The following is a 20,231-nucleotide window of genomic DNA, read 5'->3' as shown; positions in this document are numbered from 1 at the left end:
AGAACAACTTGAGGAGCCATTTGACCCAGCATCAGGGGAAACAGAAAGAGAATGTCAGTCATTTGCTTATTTAACTATTTTTAAAGACATAATTAGTTCTATTGAATTATTGCAGCAGAGGAAGGATGGAAATACGAGAACTAGTGCAAAGTAGGAGGGGAAATAAAGGCAGTGGGAACTCAACTTGAAAATTTCAAAAGCTAAATAATGTTGAAAACAAGGACCACATTGGTTTAACATCTTGTTTCCTTTTGTTTATTGCTGGGCGTTAGAAGGTTCATGGGCCCGTGTACAGAAGTGATATTGGTAGGTTCAATGTTCCCGCCTTTCACTGATCCTGGTGCTGCTGAGGGCAGATCTAGACAGATGGTTGGTAGAGCTGGTCTCTATGTTTGTTCTCAGATGATGGGTTCACCTACTACCTCAGGCTCCCAATCTGCCTATTGTAAAATGGATTTAGTCCCCCTCTAGAGTATGTAAAAAAGCTGCTTAGAGAGAGAACAGCAGGAATGAGTCGAATTGCAGACAGAATACTGAGACTTACTTGTCTTACTTGTCCTCTCCAGTGAATGGTCACATGAAGAAACAAAATCCATTTTCCAGACATTTTATTTAATACACTGCACAAGCTTTCAAGTCCCTAAATAAGGACCAGTGAAGGGGAAATGTCTGATTACTTATTCTCCCCATTCTGGCAAAGAAATTGTTTTCTCTCCTTTTCTCTACTCTTTGTTCTTGCCCTCCTCTCCTGAAGGAATCAAACAGCACAGAATGCAGAATCTTTGGGACCACCTTTAAGATAGAATACATGTTTTTAAAAGACTTCTTTCCAGGGGCGCCTGGGTGGCTCAGTCGTTAAGCGTCTGCCTTCGGCTCAGGGCGTGATCCTGGCGTTCTGGGATCAAGCCCCACGTCAGGCTCCTCTGCTGGGAGCCTGCTTCTTCCTCTCCCACTCCCCCTGCTTGTGTTCCCTCTCTTGCTGGCTGTCTCTCTCTCTGTCAAATAAATAAATAAAATCTTAAAAAAAAAAAAAAAGAATTGAGAATGTCTATTTAAAAAAAAAAAAGACTTCTTTCCATACTGTGAAGCAGATAACATAACATGATTTTAAGAATGACATCTTCCCCACTCCCATTGTCTAGCCACTCAGGCTTAAGTTATTATCAGCCATCATTTGGGGTATACCTGAGCCTAATCAGTTATTAGGAAGTGAAGTGGTTTTTGTTGTTGGGTTGGTTTTTTGGGGGGGTGTAGATAACTTCTTATGTTTGAGGTTATTAATATTGTGTGTGCTTCATTCATCATTATGTGTAAACAAACAAAAAGAAAAAAAGAGAAAGAAGAAAGAAAGAAAGAAAAAGAAAGAAAGAAAAAAGCTCTTCCCTTTACAACACAATGCAAAAACTCTCAACTCCTTCCGGTAAATGGGATGTTTTCCTTGCAGACTGATTTTGTTGTTGTTGCAATTCTCATTGAGTGTAGTCGTTTTCTGGGTTTATGATAAACTTAGGTGAAAGATTGTCAAGTGGCTGCATTTGGGGGATTAACGAGGTGTTCCTCTCCCTCCTTATAAATTTACCCAGAAATACCCAAGTTTTCTGGGGGTGTTTTTCCATGCAGAGGACTGAATTAGTCCCACATTAGTTAACATTTAAGATAATAATAACAATAAAATTTATTGTCTGGAAATGAAAATATCAATCCCTCATACCCAATTTGTCTGTTGTGCTTTGGTACAACCTCAATCAAAATTGAGTTAATCAGGAGTGACCTCATAGGGTCACTAACTCTAAAATTAATTCTGGTTTTAATGATATATGCCTCTAATTTATACCTAAAAAGTGTGGACCACCTGTGTTGTTGACTGGTTGTGATCATCTGAGACCTAAGGGATTTGTATCAAGAAAAAATCCAGACACACAGGATACATGTTTCTTTAAAGTGATGCTATAAAAATTATTTTCTCGATTAAATCTGTTACTCATTTTTTATTTTGTAAAGCCATAAAACTCGTGGCTTTGAAATGATTGAATATATGTTTGTGATTTGTTTTCACTAGTCTCTCTCCTTACTCCCCTTCTCCAGTGACACCATTCATGTAGCATAACCACAAGTCTTTTAAAGCACATCTCGTAGACAGGGCTACATTTGGTACCAGCCTGTAGCTTACAGTGATACAATTTTATAGAAAATAGCAGTATTAATTAGATATATGCTGGTGAGCTAGAAGTAAATGTTTATGATTATTGTCTAAAGCCAAACAGGAAAATGTAAAAGCAATAATAAATATGTTCTCTCTCATTCCAATATACCAGCTTAGGCAAATTTTTGGCTGGAAAAGCATAAGTGAGTAATTAGATAATTGCTGCCTTGATTGAGCTTAATAGGAAACATTTCAATTAGGCTAAAACTACACAGAAAGGAAGTGGGTTTTTTACAAAGGGAAACATTCCTTGTCATGCAACTGTCAGCTTGTGCCCACACTAAGAGATGGGATTAAGTGGATCTCTGCAAAGGAAACAAAAAAGAAATGATTGCAGTAATTAGACCTATACTTAAACATTGTGTCTTCTGATAGAATTTCTTGATGATTCTAGCCTCGATAACGCAGCCCCTATAAATGTCTTGCCTGTAACAAATTACTGCCTTAAATCTATGGCAAAACAAGTTCCTGGAAAAAAAAAGTTATGATTTTCTTATACTACAAAAACTAACATTCTAGAACTGCAGGCCTCTTCATGAAGCCACCTGCATGCTAGCAAATAATCAGAAAAGCCATTTGGGGCTAGTTTGCATGGTTAATAGTTTCTCCTTAGCATACCTTGAGCGTATGTATCCAGTTCCTGACTCAGAGCTGGAGCCAGATGTAAAAATGCTCCTTTCAGAGAATAAATGTCCAAAGAACAGTGCTATTCTTAATGTCCTGAGAGCTGAGATAGTGACCTGTCAACATAGGGGTTTTATCCATTGGAAGGGCACATGGTTCCACCCACGGGTAGTTAAATTCATGGGAATGATGTAATATAGATGCCATTTCATGCCCCCCCCCAGCAAGTTGCAAATTGCCCAGCCCTAGGCCTCACACATATAGACACTTAGTAAATCATTAGTGTTGTTTTACTATTGCTTTATGTGAAAAAGAGAATAGCTTGAGCTCTTGCCAAGTGAGAAATGAAGAAGCCACTGATAAGTGGAGAAGCCACCAAATTACAATACCACCTCCGTAGAAATATAATATGTCACCCAAATCTTGTAAGAATCTTGTCAAGACAAACATAGGTCCCATTTAAGGTATGCTACGGCACTGATGCTACTGAAACAGCCCAAAAAGCAGTTGATTCCTTTTGTCTTTCTGACATCCTTCTCTGGGTGTCCTGCTGTACAGGGGAAGCAGTGTGAACAGCCCAGGTTGAGAGGCAGCAGCATTGGCAAGATCCTTGACTTTCCTGTATTGTGTAGAGGTTAAGAGCATGGGCTTTAGAATCAGTTAAGCCTGATTTAAAATTTGGGCTCTGTTACTATCTATGCGACCTCTGACAAGTTACTTAACTTTTTCAAACCTCGGTTTCTTCATCTGTAAAATAGGAAAGGTAATATTACCACCCCCCCCAGGGTTGTTGTAAAGAATTAATGATGTAATGCTGGTTAGATCTTAGCACAATTAAGCACTCAAATGTTCATTACTACTAGGGTACTAGTTCTCATAATAGAGCACAGTGCTTAAGACGTGTTTTTTGAACTCAGAGGTGCGAAGGGTTTGCTTCTCCATTCTCTTTTCCAACCAGCATCCCAAATTCAAAAGTTCTGAAGAGGTGTCAGGGCCCCCTCTGGTCTGCTTCACTCTGCCAGAATGTAAAGCTAGTGTGAAGTTTGAGGAGACAAAACTGAGATGAATTGAAACCTTGAATCAAGGGGTCCCCATTAACAGCCCTCCCACTTCTGGTCAGTGTTACCCAGCAGTCACACAGATGGGCGATCTCTTATTGTGGTCCATGGCTTTGTACAAAAAGCAGCACTCCTTGCTCATCCCCAGGTGACACAGTCGGGTGTATGATGTTCTTTCAGTGCTAATGACTAAAAATGCTGCTTTTGACTATTTACATTATTAGGATTTTAACACAAAACAGGCTTCAGTTGTTGTTAACTTTTTAGGGGCCGTTTGAAGGGAAAACTGGAAGCCGTTGAATAGAATGATTTGCACTGATTTGTTTCCCAGCACATCAGGGTAGGAACTCCAAGCCTATGACCATAAAGTTAAAGAGCTTGGGAGATGGCTGGGTTTAGGTTCTTAAAATTAGATTGTGACAAATCAATACTTTGTCGTTTGTAGAGTAGACTTGGTAGTGAAAGTTTCTTTGGGAGATAAATTTATTTCGTGTACCCCATACAGAATTATTTCCAGTTGTTTTTTCAGGCTCCTCAAAATCAACCATGGTAGTTAAATGAGAAAGAGTTTCAGACTCATTTAGTGGGTAAAACCTGAGTTTGTTTTTCTGCCTTAGGGGAGGTGGTCTACTAAATGAGGAAGTGGAAGAGGACCCGTAGATCAGTTCTGTGGAGAAAGCTGGCGGCAGTGCTTTTGGGGGCTGGGAGTTCTATAGCTTGACAGGCCTTTGCTTTTCATGATGAGCTGATAGAGATTTCCACATGCCCTGTCCCCATGTGTCCTTCGACTGTTTAGGACCAATTTTCCTATGGGGAAATGCCAACCTGCAATCTCAGATGGCAGACTCCACTTTTGTGGCAAGACTTAGGTGTTGTATGCCTAAAGGACAGAGAAATGCTTGTCTTTTCTATTAAACTCTTTCTTGTGTGCTTTTGCATTCAGAAATGTGGCCTTTCCCTAGGAACCCTTTTTACCGAGAGTTCTGCTTTATGACAGCAGCTTGACTTGCTGCCAGAGAAGCTGGAAATGAAGGAAGTTTAAGATAAATATCAATGGTGATTTTTTTTTTCTTGGTCACTCTCTCTCTCTGTCTCTCTCTTTTTTTTTTTTTACAGAAAAGTCATATGCTCATATCCTAACTTGTCCCAATAGAGGGTCAATTACAACCAGTTGGCTGTAAATCCAATCCAAGAAAAACACTGAGAGAAGGAACTGTAGCAATAGATATTGAGGGTCTCTAGAATCACTGTAAATGTTAAGAACGTGTCAGCTGTGAACTCAGGGCCTTTAAGCGATATTTTAGGACCCAGTGCTTCCCAACATGGCCCCCAGAGAATAAAAATTAGCCAGGCATTTTTGTATAGTTAGAGTTTTGGTTTGTTTTGTTTTTTTAAAGAAATCTTTTAAAGTTAAAGCAAAGTCATAGTTAAAATTTCATGAATAACATGATATAAAAAGTTCATTAGCAGGCTGTCATAGTCAAAAAAAAAAGTAGGTTTGGTTAAGTCCTTTTCCCACCCAAGATTTTAAGACCATTATACCTCCACTATTATGTGCCTAAGCACCTTTTAACATTCACACCCTTCCCTCTGATATCTAAAGAAGTGGTATATATTAAGAGAGGGATGTTCACAAAGTACCTTACAATAATAATAATTACATTTTAGGAATCTAAAAGAATTTTGGAGGTGGCAAACCTTGGAGAACCTTTTTGACATCTACACCTTGACCATTATATATCTAAACGGTTTTAAAAACCAAGAAACAAGAGGATTGGATGTGCTGAGGAGAGCAAAGATTCTATATTGCCTCAACAGTTGCTCCCTTCCTGCGGCAAAGAAAATGGCAAAGCAAGCATTTTTTTGGCCCTTCATCCAGGTGAGAACTGAAATCCGATTTCTTCATCCTGCATATACTTACAATATGAAATATGATCATTTAGAAACAAGAGCAGTAAGGACCCCTGACCACATGGCAGTAATTTCTTTCAAAAAATTGATTTTTGCATTTTATGAGATGTTTGTCTTCTATCTAATAAGCTTCTTGAAGACATTCTGGCTATGTGCTAGAATTCTAGGTTTTCATCCTGTTATTACCAAACTATGTGATATTTAGCAAGTAATTAAACCTCTGTAGGCCTTGGTTCCTAATCTATAAATCAAGGTTGTTTAATTAAAGGTTTAGATGACCATTTCCAGCTCTTACATTCCAGAATCTATGAACCACGTTATCCATTAAACCTCAACCTTGGCAGTGAATCAGAATCAGCTAGAGAGCTTTAAAAATTACAGATACCTTGGCCCCATCCCACAGAGGTTCCAAGTCAGTATATCCAATTCCACTCAGCTTCTGAGTGAAGCTTTTAAAAGTTTTTTTAAACTAGATGCATAACCAGAGGTGAGATTGCAATAAACAGTTAACTCCTTGCTGGGTACTTCTGTGTTCCTAGATCGAGGAGCCTGGTCTAATCAGTTAAAACATGATAAAGTGTATCTTATGAAACCTTCCCATTTTGGCTTCTATATCCTGGACGCCAGTCCTTTGGCAGCCCCATTCTTTCATGCTGCCGCATTACAAACATGTAAGCATCCGATATATCAGCTCACCTGTCAGATAAATGGTAGAAAGGTGCACGAGCTAACTAACTGTAACCTGTGAATACTGTGACCTATGAAGGAAGCAGATCCTGTTTTATCTAGCTCATGAAATAATCTTAAGTGTAGAGATTCCTTTATAGGCAGGACTGATTAGAGGGTAAAGAGGTATCAGGCAATGTTACATTTAATCCTTGCAACCAGAGAGGCATCAATATTTCATTTTACAGATAAAGAAAATAAGTCTCAGTGAGGCTCACCTGTCTTACCCAGGATTGCACAGGTAATAGGTGGACAGATATGTCTAACGTCAAAGCCTAGGATCCCCCCGCAAGGCCATGTTACTACAGGGAATGGAAGAAGGAGCATTCTGCACAGCAGGACCTTTCAGATGCTCCTGTGGTCATCCTTACACAGGTCTATCTAGTTGGAGAGCTAGTTTTAGTATCCCCAGTCTCCACTCCATAATTCAAGAGCCCTTTAACTTGGAACTTTAGGAAAATAATGGAAAGGAATACTTGAGAATGGTCAAACCCATATGGAAGAACCATGGTAAAGACAAGATGAGACCAGCTCTCTTAAATCCAGCTGGAAGTAGCATAAAATGCTACTGTCTTTCTGAAAAGTAATTTGGCAATATATATCAGGAATCTTAACTACGTTCACACCCTTTGACCTAGTACATCTAATTCTAGGAAGCCGTTCTAGGGAATAACTATTGGTGTGGACTAACATTGAATAAAAACAATAGAACTTCTTTAGAACATTATGTATTACGAGAAAAAAGGGAAAAATCTAAATATTTACTGAAGGTGAATAGTTCACTATACTTAAGTACATCCATATGATGAAATATTGTATAGCATCAAAAATAATGCTTCTGAAGAGATTTTAATGAGGTGTGGAAATATTAATGCTGTTATATGAAAAAAAAAGATACAAAACTATATAGTATGATCTCAACTATAAAAATAAAGGATGTAAGCATTAAAAACTCTAAAATGTTAACAGTAGGTATCTCCAAGTAGTAAGATTATAAATTCAGTTCATTTTCTTTATACTTCAGTTCATTTAAATTTTTTTCTGACATGATCATGAATTATTTTAAGAAGTAAGAAACATTAAAATATATTTGTGAAAAAATGAATCATAGAGTTTGGTTAGAAAAAGAATATTGGACAAAAATTAATTAGAAATAATTTAGACCTCAGTTCTAAATAATCTAAGCAAGCCCACCAAATGCCATTTACTTTGGTAGGAATCCATCTTCTCTGGGCCATGTTTTCTTCATGTGTCAAATTAGGGGACAGGATCAAAGGAATGTTAATGATCTTTTTATCTTTAAGATTAAAAAAAAGACTTGTTCTTATCATAACCTTGCTATAAAGGTTCATATTTTCTGATAAGAACAAGATAGAAGTGTTACCCAGTAATTTCTCTAGTCTTGCTTTTTTTTTTCCTGCTTTGAAACAGTAACCAGACTGTAGTAGAGATTCCCATGGTGTTCCAAGGGTATTAATAATTTTGGTATATAGGGCAGGATCAATATAGATAAGCATATAGACACATAAAGTATGGCTGATTAGATACTCTGAAAGGCTCCATTACTTAGTACAACTAAATCTGGATAAATTAGAAGCCTAACCCTCAAAGCATTCCCAGGACTGCAAGAAGCTAAGTCTTTAAGGGCGTCTTCACGAGCAAAAACAAAGAAATAAAGAAACAAAGAACACCTAAACAAACAAAATAAGACAAAGCAAAAAATAACAAAAACAATAAAATAGAGAACACCCCACCATTCAAATCATCTCCCCTCCAAACACCTGAGAACTGCAATCAGAAAGGGGAACAGTAAAGGAGACTTAGACTGAGCCTTGCTATCATATCAGATTGCTAACCTAAAATTTCTGGATTATCCAGGATCCTCTGTAGGGGAGTTTACAAGATCTCACAGTAGTTGTGCCATAGTCTCGTGGTAGCAGGAAACCTAAATCCTCATTATAGAGAAGCAACTTCACTGAGGCGTTCGCAAGTCCCACAAAATCCAATTAAATGAGTTCATAAGGATCAGCCAAGCAGCCAAGGGGGTAGAGACGCTGCCCAGCAGCAGCAGGGCATTGGCTACGTACAGGGGGATTGAGCAAGTAAGTGAATGGACTGAAGAAAACGGGAATAAAATTTCTCACTTTGGGAGATGGATGTTACTAATATGAAAAGGGAGAATACAGAGCATACCCTTTGGCGTTGGATTGGAATTGCAGATATTGGTGTGAACTCATGACTTCCAATACATAGATAGATAGATATAGAAATAACTATAAAAGTAAAAATGTGTGTATATAGGTTTATGTATATGTATGTACATGAATATATTTTGTTGCTCTCTCCATTTGAGAGTGCCTGAAAGATCTCTATAGTAAAGAGCACATGTAATACTGAGACCATGGTTTCTAAATGCCATTTTCCAGTAAAAGGAACTAGAGTTCTTTGGAGAAATGGCTGATTTCAGGATTGGGACAAGGATAATTAGTATATGATAAGCTTAGAGGTCTTATACCAAAAAGTAAGGACATACTCAAAGAATGATTGGGACATGTGAAAAGGACATATAAGACAGTTTGAAAGGACTCTTACTGGCCAAATCTGGGAGAATGTGAGCACTAAAATAAAACTAATGGCTTGTATCACATTGAATAAAATAGGAATCCAGAGTCCTCACTGTATAAATAAATAGATTAATAAATAAATAGAGATAAAAGAAAGGGTTTTTGTTTGTTTGTTTTTTAAAGATTTTGTTTATTTATTTGACAGAGATAGAGACAGCCAGCGAGAGAGGGAACACAAGCAGGGGGAGTGGGAGAGGAAGAAGCAGGCTCATAGAGGAGGAGCCTGATGTGGGGAGAGGAGGAGCCTGATGTGGGGCTCGATCCCATAACGCCAGGATCACGCCCTTAGCCGAAGGCAGACGCCCAACCGCTGTGCCACCCAGGCGCCCCAAAAGAAAGTTTTTTATGTAGAATGCTATTAAATGTAGAAGTAACATAATTAGAAAATTATAGTAGCCATAATAATAATAATAATAATAATTCAGTCAAGAAATATCAATATATGTTAACATTTGACATCATGTGCCTCCTGATATATTATTGCCCTGAGGTAACAACATAATTGCCTTAGAATCTGAATCTTATCATGAAGAAGCATCATAAAAACCGAAATTGAGACACATTCTACAAAACCACTGACCTATAATCTTAAAAAATAATAACATCATGAAGGTCAAGAAAGGACTGAAGAACTACTTGAGATTGAAGGACCCTAAAGAAACATAAGAACTAAGTGCATTATGTGATCTTTGATTGTATTCTTTGCTATAAAGTACATAATTAGAACACTTGAAAAAACTCTTGGAATTTGGGGTGAAGGGTTTAAGGAAATTCTTTGTATTATTCTTGCAGTTCTTCTCTAAGTTTGCATTATTTAAAAATAAAACATTTTAAAATGATTGCACAATTTTAGAAATTCACCAAATAAAGAATGGAGTCAGTAGAAACAACAAAAAAAAGACTTAAACCTACAAAGATTTTAGATATTTGAATTATAAGATTAAAAAATTTAAAATACTGTTATACAATTTTTAAAGAAATAAAAGATGGAATTTAAGAAGTACACAAGAAACAAGAGACTTTTAAAAACTATTCAGGTTAGTTAAATTTAACTTGTAAAAGTGAAAAAAAATGTTGATGTTAAAAATCCAATGTACAAGCCAAACAGAAGATCAAAAAATTGAAAAGAGCATAGTGAACTGCAGGAAAGAGCTAAAGAAATGATCAGAATGTGGGTCAAAGAGATGAAAAGGGTTGAAATTAGAACTGAGAAGTTAGGAGACATCAAAAATGCAATGCAAAGATCCACTACACATCTGATAGAATGTCCAGGTGATATACTAAGGAGAATGGAGGAGCATCAATACTTAAAAAAATAACTGATGTTTAAAAGAGATGAAATATAAAATTTCACAAGTAGGGTGCCTGGGGGGCTCAGTCAGTTAAGAGTCTGCCTTCAGCTGAGGTCATGATCTCATGGTCCTGGGATAGAGCCCCGCATCGGGCTCCCTGCTCAGTGGGAAGCCTGCTTCTCCCTATCCCTCTGCCTTTCCCTCTGCTTGTGCTCTCTGGCTCTATCTCTCTGTCAAATAAATAAGTAAAATCTTTAAAATAAAATAAAATAAAATAAACTTTTAAAAAAATTTCCGTAAATAAAGGTAGCACTACCATATCCCAAGCAGAAAAATTTTCAAAGTCTGTACATAGACATATCCTAATAAAACTGTAGACTACCAAAGACAAAGAGAAGATCATATTGTAATTCTATTTTCAATTTTTTGAGGAACCTCCATACTGTTTTCCACAGTGACTGCACCAGTTTGCATTCCTACTAACAGTGCATTACCATATGATCCTATAATCACACTACAGGGTAGTTACTCAAAGAATATGAAAACACAAATTCAAAAAGATATATGCACCCCTATGTTTATTGCAGCATTGTTTACAACAGCCAAATTGTGGAAGCAGCTCAAGCGTCCATTGATAGATGAATGGATAAAGATGTGATACACATGCGAACACACACACACACAGACACACACACACACACAGACACACACACACACACACACACACACAATGGAATATTATTCCACCATAAAAAAGAATGAAATCTTGCCATTTGCAATGACATGGATGGATCTACAGAATATATTGCTAGGTGAAATAGAGAAAGACAAATACCCTATGATTTCACTTATATGTGGAATTTAAGAAACAATACAAACAAAAAGTGAAGAAACAATTAAAAAAAAAAAAAACCTCTTAACTAAAGAGAACAGAGGGTTACCAGAGGGGAGGTGGGTGGAGGAGAGGGGGTGAAAAACGTATAGGGGATTAAGGGTACACTTATTTTGACGAGCACCGAGTAATACACAGAATTGTGGAATCACTATATTGTATACCTGAAACCAATATAACAATGCATGTTTGCTATACTGGAATTATAAATGAGTAAATAAGTAGGTAAATAAATAAATCTTTAAAAAGACAAAGAGAAGAACCTAAAAACAGCCAAAAGAGAAAAGATGAATCATCTAAAAAGAAATGATAGTTGGATACCAATAGATTTCTCAACAGCAGCAATGGAGGCCAGGAAACAATGGAGAACATTTTTTACAACGTTGTCAACCTAGAATTTTGTAACCACCAAACTATATTTTAGTAATGAGCACAAAATAGATATTTTCAGATGAAAAGAGAGTTTAGTAGTGTTGTGGCTGACTTATGTACTCCCAGAATTTATATATCGAAGCCCGCACCCCAGTACTTCAAAATGTAATACTTGGAGATAGGATCTTTAAAGAGGTAGTTAATTTAAAATGAAGCCATTAGGGTGAGCCCTACTCCAAACTGTCTGATATCCTTCTAAGAAGAAGAGATTAAGACATACAAAGAGAGACACCAGGGTGCATGTGTGCACAGAAGTACAACCATATGAGGATGAAACTATCAGAAAGTGGTCATCTGCAAAGCAAGGAGAGACCTCAGGAGAAATCAACCCTGCCAGTACTTTGATCCTGAACTGCCAGCCTCCAAAACTGGGACAAAATAAAATTCTGTTGTTTAAGCCACCCATTCTTGGATATTTTGTTATGACAACTCTAGCAAACTAATGTAAATATGTCTTTCCATTTACCAAAAGAACTTTAAGAAAAACACTTTACACTTCAAAGAAGAAAATGACCTTATCAGAAAGATTTGAGATGAAAGAAAGAATGGTGAGCAAAAAAATTGCTAAATATTTAAATAAACATTGAATAAAATAATAGTAGAAATGGGTCCTGAACACCAGGATTGGCAAACCATGACTTGAAAACCTGATTCTCTAGTTGTTTCTGTTTTATTTCCTTGTCTATCTGGTCTACCTTTGCTGCAATGCAGAGTGTTATTCTGAGTTGTTTTCTCTGAGTACTAAGGGGACCGCAGTAACTCTGCGGCCAGTGTAATGTTGGTGGTGCTATTTAGCAAGTCACTGAAGAGTCAGGACCATTCAGGGGGACAAGAGTCAGGGACCTGAGTCAGATGCTCCTCCCCAAGGGAAAAGTCCCTCTTCATTTTCAACCTTGGAGGATTTGGGTTTGATTTTCTTGAGTGAATCCAATTTTTCCATTATACTCTTCAACAGTATGTCAATTTTAAACTTGATCAGCTTTATCTAAAGTTATAATGATGCGAGCTGATAAAAATAAGTAGGAAATTGTCCTCTTTTCATTTTTTTTTAAGGGAACATTAAGCTATGTCAGGCTTTATTCTTTCTCTCACCTCTCTTAAGCTTGACCTATAGGTAAACGGGATTATTTCCACTGGACAAGTCCCATTTGGCTTCAGGCAAGTGTGGTTTCTTTGAGTATATAAGGACCTTCATCTGTGTTTGAACTATATATTCATCATTTACCTGTGTCAGTGTTAAAATGTCTGGGCAGCCCTGATGAGATCCCAGAGAGGAAAGGAAATTCTGAAATGTAATACCCCCCTTTTTAGGGGCACTTTATTTCATACTCTTCCCCTTAGTCGCTGTCTTTCAAACAGTATCATAAGCAATTTCATATAATATCAGAGTCATTGGAATTCTTTGTTTATGACATTGTCCCTTAAATAGCCTTGATGGGGCAAATGAAAAGAAAGACAATAGATTATACAGAGTCCAATTGATTTTGTCACTATTCTTGGGTTACCTGGAATGTATTTCTCTTAAATATGGGGTAAGAAAGAGATAATATTAACCTATGAGGATAGGATTTTTTGTCTGTTTTGTTTACTGCTATATACTAGCCCCTATATATAGTAGGCATCCCCAAAATTTGTGAAATAAATAAATCAGACTTTAATAGCCAGACTATGATTTGTCCCTCCTGTATCTAATTTTAGATTAAAAATAAGAGAAAGATGCAAAGCTATGAAAATGTACCCAGCCATATAGACTATTCACCGAAAATGCACTAAATAAGTATATGATGTCTAGAAGACCTTTATACCATGTTTCAGAGTCTTATATTCAAGACTCTTGAATGTCAGGTGAAGAGAAAAATAACTTTCTTTTAAAAAAAATTAATGGGTATTAAAGTCCACAAATACTTATTATAAGATATAAGGCCAAATGTTTGTTTTGGAGTATTATTCAGCCATACTTTATGATGGTTATTAGCCATTCCTTTGGCCTATTTTGAAAAAAATTCAGAGGCAATTGGTGTCTTTAATGTAGACTTGGAAAAGTGAAGCAACACAAACAAGTGTATTCCCTTAAATTAGGAGAATATTACTCACTAAAGTATATTTGCATTAGCCAATGTAAAAAACTCCTTAAAAATGTACTAGGATCTCTAAAGGGTAAAAATTCTATTATTCACACATTTCTGTGGTTTTTAAAATTTTTTTTTTAATTTTAAAAATTCTGTTCTTTATGTCATGTAAGCAAGACCAACAGGATGAAAATAAGGTTACTGTTGTGATATTTGAGTAATATTTTACTATTTTTGTACACTTGAATCAATTCATTAAGGAGTGTCCACACTAAGGATGATGCTATGAATAATACACAATGAATAATTTTAATTATTAAATGAGTCACACTTTCTGTGACAGTATATTTTAAAACAACTTCTTCATGGCATACATTTTTTTCAAAAGGAGTTTAAAAGATTCTAAAATCAGTTGTAAAGTTCAGTTTGGTGCTGAACTCTTACTGTTGCTTCTAAGCACTGAGATCATGTAGTGTTGATGGTAACAGATATTCTCCATGTTTTACAAGCACTTTCCAGAATATATGACTATATAGGGTCACTACATTCGTATTGTAAAGGGCACATAATCATAGGGATGGCCAATAGAAAACCTAGAGAATGTTGTTTGCATGACACCAAAACAGTCATTCAGTTAAGTAAAAATGCAAGAAGTAAATTCAGTTAATAAATCAGCCCGTTGGGTACCGAGTAGAGCAAATATTCAGTTCAGTGTTTTTGTTTTTAAGATTTTATTTATTTGACAGAGAGAGAGAGAGCACGAGTGTGCACACAAACAGAGGGAGTGGGAGGCAGAGGGAAAGGGAGAAGCAGGCTCCCCGCAGAGCGGTGGGGGGCGGGGGAGTCCCATGTGGGACTCCATCCCAGGACCCTGGGATCATGACCTGAGCCGAAGGCAGTCTCTTAACCAACTGAGCCACCCAGGCGCCCAGTTCAGTATTTTTTTTAAATAGTTGTTTGTCGTTGTATATACCCAGCTTATGCTTTAGTTTGAAGAAAAAAAAAAAGGGCAAAGAACAGCCTCTTCTATGATGGTCTCATCCTACAAACCAGGAAAAAATGTCAGTGACATTAGAGCTGCTGTGTACATAACTACTGTTAGGTTAAAGCCCTGAGCGCTGGACAAGGTCTGGAATTACACCCAGAGGATACGCTGTCCCTGCGTTTGAGTGTTAGTTTTTTGTTTGTTCGTTTGCTTGTTTTTTAGGAAATCTCACTGTTTAATTGAGAAAGAATTAGCTTCCAGGAAGCAGGTTAGGAATTTATGTTTCCTTTAAATTTGAGTCTCTGTGGCCTTAGAAGTTGCTGGATTATAGGTCTGCAGATCCTTTGCCGTGCACAGAATTCTCTATACAGGAAATCAAACAGGAAGATGTTAGCACCATATTTAATTTACACACAAAAATTTTTAAAGTGGGTTTTGATGGCCTTGATTTTTCTCCATGATTTGTTGTTTATTTAACCAATCAAAAGATTGTTTACCTTTAGACAGTATGAGCAAGTTTTAAAAAGTCCTACCCCAGCTAGTTGTTTAGATTACCTCACCGTCCTCTACGTTAACTTTCACTGAAATTTCTGGTTGACTTGTTTTCTCATGTAGTAATAAAAGCTCTTAGGGAAAAGACCCCGTATTCTACTTCGTTGAGTACCTCAAAGAACCAAGTACTTGGCAAATACTTGGGTTTTACAAGTACCAGCATCATGACATCTAAACTGTTACAGTATATTGTTGTCTTTGGCCAACTGTCTTTTGAAGGTTAAGAATAGCTGCTTGATAGTGATGACTGTGGTAAGGTATCCAGCAATAATGCAGTGATCCTCCTGATTTACAGGCAATGAATGGCCCAGGTACTGACATCACCTAACTCTCTGGGGAAAGGACATTCACTTCCAATCCAGTTGAGAATAACTAAGTCTAAACAGAAAATGATGGACAATATGCAAAATTCCATCTTCCAAGCCAAATAACTGGAATATTTTAGAACATACTGAAAGTGTGTGGGTATTAGTTTTATACTCTACTTTGAAGTATGAATATCATTATGAAATAATTTATATGTATTGATTTATTTATATGCATTCATTATTTATATACAGATCAGTATTATCCATCAAAATTGCCATCTTAGAATTGTTGCAGCAGTTCTGCCACTGCCCAGAAAATCTTTGTTATACCTTTAGAGCCAGTTTGAGTCACAGAAGAAAACAACTAATCATTCATATAGTAACTTTACAATCAATCTTGATTTTAACCAAATGGTATCTAGCTTGATCACATTATTGCCCATGGTTGCCTCCAAATGACGTTTGAATTTTATAAAATTCAAATTCATTCTCAAAAAAAACCCCAAAACTTTATGGCCACTGAGGAGAGTATAAAAGAAAAAGGAGAAGAAAAGAAAAACCTCCAAGGGCATATCCAAAATAATTCCTGAAGTGCCAAGTGCAAAGAGAATGCTAATGATTTGCATTTGTCTTAACAAGAATACAACTTTGAAGGGGACAAAAAATGTTTCAATGTTTTAAATTAAGCAATATCTTTATATTTTAAGTAATATCTTCTCTCTTTGGGAATGATGTGTGGTATAGATAATAGTGTCATATGCTGTGCTATATAGTTGATAGGATCTAAGAAACAAATTTTATTAGAAGACACTGCTTGCGTTACAATACATAGAAAATTATGTTGTAACATTTTTCTTCAAAGGTTGTCTTGCTGTAAAAGAGGAGAGGTAGCAACAATTCCGTTTCCCCGAGAGTTTGGGAGGAGATGGTGGCAGCTATGATAGAGCTTGAGGTCCCCACCAGTGTTTGTGTATCATTTTTAGGGAAAAATCTGTATTATTTCTGGTGGTGATATAGCAGACATTTTCAGTAAGACCTTTCCTGAAGACTTTTTTTTTTTTTTCTAATTGGTTAAAACACTTGAACATTTACTGTGTGCCAGTGGATCTGCAAAGAAAATAAGACAGAGTCCTCCCTCTCTCATCAGTAACAAAAAATGCCTCATTCATACCAGGAAAAGGAAGGAAGTGTTCATTTCAAAATGAGCCAGATCTCCTCCTTCCAGATTACAAAACCAAAATGTTGAGGACGTATTTGTCAATGGATCACTAGATCAGAAAAATAGACTAAAGAAGGAGGATGGAACAAATAATTAAATGAAGTTAGAAAAAAAAAAAATAATGCCTTGAGATCAAAACTCCTAAGTAGAAAAGTGTAAAATGTTTAAGAGGAAATGCAGGTCATGTAAACATTTTGTCCTCCACGTACAGAAAGAGAAAACTTATTATCTGAAAAATTCTGAATAACATTTACTCCCAAGTACATGTGTTCTGGCTGAGAAAATGACTTGAGGGGCTGCGATGATGATTAGCTAGTGGGAGATGAGGCCCAAGGACATGCAAGAAGAGGGAGGCAAGAATAGATGACTAGTGCTTTTCACACAAGGCTCTCAAAGCAAGAGGATCAACTCCCATAGGGTGGCAGGTGTGGCAACAAAGTAAGGGGAGCATACGTGAGGTGCAAATCCTGAATGAAACTTGGTTCCTCCTGAGGCCAAGCGTCTGCTGGCCCACCTGGTGCCTGGCGAGTGACTCAGCAATTTGAGAGCCAGAGCTTGAATCAGCCTCACCCTGGGGGCGAGGGCCTCCGGGGGCTTGATGTAGCAGGATTGGTGAGATGCAAATTCTCTCACCACGTCCTGACCCGACACTGCACAGGTCTTTTGCATTTGAGTTTTTTTCCATCTACAGGCCAGGGCTTGTTCTTACGGAACCGCTAATTATTTAATTGCAGTGATGCCTAAAATATGGACTATACAAAGTCAAATGATATTCTTTGCAACAACAAAGAGGAGTCTAAGAAGTGACTGTGTAGCTATGGGTCTTGTGAAGATAATTGACGTAGGTTAGGGTTTGCTCACCAAAATTACTGAGGTCCTTGGGAGACATTCTGACCACAGATCTCAACCTTTCTATGTTCTCATATGCCACGTACACATGAGGGAGCCCCCATCCCTTGTTAGGGACCTGCCTACAATCATTTCATGGGCTTACTGCCTGTTCCTTCCCTCCTATGCTGCGTGATTGGTGGTCTGCTGTACACTGTGCAGATGTTCTCCTGTGCTATTTCATGATTATTTTTCAAGTGGCCTCTTAGTCAAGGGATGGCAGGTCAGCACATGGAAACATCTGCTCTTACCATTTTTCTAAGCAAACAGCAGATGGCATTGCTGCTGTCCTTTTGATCTGGAGCAAAAATTCCCATGGCTGAGGTGTTGGTTTACACTGACGCTGCCTGGCAAGGGGCTGCCTGAGGGTCTGCCTCCCCCAACAGTAGCACTGCTTACAGATGTTTTCTCTGCAACTCACATTTTTAGTTTGTTTCTTCCCGTGACTCTACTTCTGCAGGGTGTCTTGAACTTTGATTCTTCCTCCTGTGACTATTGCTTGATTGCTTCTCTGCTATCAACCATGGTCCCCAGATTTCCTCCCATTTGTCACCTGTTGGGGTTCTCCTAGTGTTGCCAGAAAGGAGACAGTAAAGCTGTCTCTCACCTCAGGATTTGGACACTGGATATGTATGCGCTATGCACGAAACAAGGTTATCTAGGAAATAGACCACCATTCTTTTTCTAGGTGCTTCCTTAGCCAAACAAAACCATCTTAAAATTACATTTTTAACAGTTGGATTTGTAAAACTGTAATGTATGTGTTAAGTGTGTACTCATTGAACAGCTGTTATCTTCATAAACAGTGCAATATACAAAAGACATTTCTTCAACTTTGTTTTCTAGATGGAGTGTTAGTATGTTGAAAGAAAAAAAATCTTCCTTACATTTTTCCTTGATTTATGTTTGATTTCTAATGTATATTTCATTGTAATATAAGCTTTATTTATCCTCTGTGCTTCCTCGTTTTCTAGCATCTTTCTCTCGTTGGTGATTCTTCCCTGATGTCAGTCAAGTTCTTTATGTATATCTTTATTTCTTCTGCCTAGTCTTGTATATCCTGTCAGGCGTTCCAGGAAGCTTCAATCTCCTCATCTGTAAAATGGGGTGATTATTTTCCTTGTAGGATTGTTGTGAGGATTAAATGAGATAATATGTGCCTCAAAAGTGCTTTTAAAATGGCAGTCGTCATCATCATCTTCATCATGAGTCAAGGAATCAGCTTGATCATTTCCTTTCGGAAATGTTGGGTACTATTACCATTTCTTTTTTCTCACTGCAGGTCCAAGTTTGGTTGTCTTTTATTCTACTTGGTTTCTTGTTTTATGTATTCAAACTCTGCATTAGTTTTTTATATCCCTAGAGAACTACACTCAGATATAGTTCTTGAACTTTGTTCATTTTACTTGGTATAAATATTATAGCTTATTGGCTCAAAAATCCCCAGGTCGACACTTGTAACTTTAACATGGTATAGTAATCATCACATTTAAAGATTTATTCTAATCGTGTCTTTGGTTATTGGCAAAACAAACAAACAAAAGGCCAAATTGTTATAAACTCTCACAGAGAGACCAAAATACATTGAAGCATGCTGCAGTGAGTCCCATGCCTTTCCTTATATTCCCAGTCGGCTCACCCTCGTCAGCGTTCCACCCCATCTGATCTGCACAGCCTATAATGATACAAAATGGCAGGTGTGCATTGTTTCTGTGTATCAGATGGCCAGGCTATTGTAGCTCCATTGAATTTAAGTTTTATGCGGCTACTGATGTCTGTTTATGTTCTCACAAAGTTAGACTTCAAAATGGCCCAATTTTTTAGTGGATGTAATTTTTCATAGCAAGGTATTTGGAGCCTCAGGAAATACAAGCTTTCAGAATATTCAGCAGCCGCCTAAAGTGATTAGGAAAAAAGAATATGTGTGCCTCCTGTTGTGTTTTTTTTTTTCTTTTTTTTTTTCTGGCATCAGAGTTTAGAACTTTTAATTTGTCCCAAAGTGGATGAAGCAAAAATCATAATGAAACAATTCTGCTTTCCTTTACACCTGTCAACACAAAACACAAAAACAAAACTATTTGTAGGGGGAAAAATGGTTTTGTACATGGGAAGAAACAATATAAATTCAAAACTTACAGATAAGGATTAGCTCTATCTCTTATCTCTTAAAAGTGTTTATATGAATATCCAGTCAAAACCAACAGGGTATCTTCCTTGAAATGTTTTCTTCCATGAATTTCCATATACTGTCTTGGAATGTCCTTAGAAGGCTCTGTCACTGATTAGGTAACAGAGCAAAAACCCCAGAGTCCTTTTCTTTCAAATGGAAGAGGGAAAGACAGAGAGATGGAAAAAACTATTCAAACTTTGTCTTCTTTACATGTGCCTTCTTTTTTGAAGACAGGTTCTCAAATGCAGAAGAGTTGTCAAAATGAAGGTCTTGGTACA

The 20,231-nt window shown here is 37.2% G+C and overlaps 1 protein-coding gene and 1 long non-coding RNA gene across 5 annotated transcripts in view; both read left to right on the top strand.

Moving 5' to 3' along the window:
• Nucleotides 1–20,231, top strand: part of SLC25A21 (solute carrier family 25 member 21) — a 471,897-nt gene that overhangs the window by 164,351 nt on the left and 287,315 nt on the right. The gene's annotated exons all lie outside the window — the stretch shown is intronic.
• LOC103665965 overlaps nucleotides 1,027–20,231 on the top strand; it is a 22,271-nt gene continuing 3,066 nt past the window's right edge. For 2 of the 3 annotated variants that reach the window (XR_569433.2, XR_569434.2), the window contains exons 1-2: nucleotides 1,027–1,420; nucleotides 5,554–5,764. This is a non-coding gene — a long non-coding RNA (uncharacterized LOC103665965). Of the gene's footprint in view, nucleotides 1,421–5,553; nucleotides 5,765–12,234; nucleotides 12,273–20,231 lie in introns of those variants that run through there. The other variant, XR_569431.2, reaches the window with a different exon arrangement.

The sequence above is a fragment of the Ursus maritimus genome, unplaced genomic scaffold (assembly GCF_017311325.1).
Source record: "Ursus maritimus isolate PB19 unplaced genomic scaffold, ASM1731132v1 scaffold_36, whole genome shotgun sequence".
NCBI lineage: Eukaryota > Metazoa > Chordata > Mammalia > Carnivora > Ursidae > Ursus > Ursus maritimus.
The sequence above is the reverse complement of the archived record's forward strand: the minus strand, read 5'-3'. Positions and strand labels throughout refer to the sequence as shown.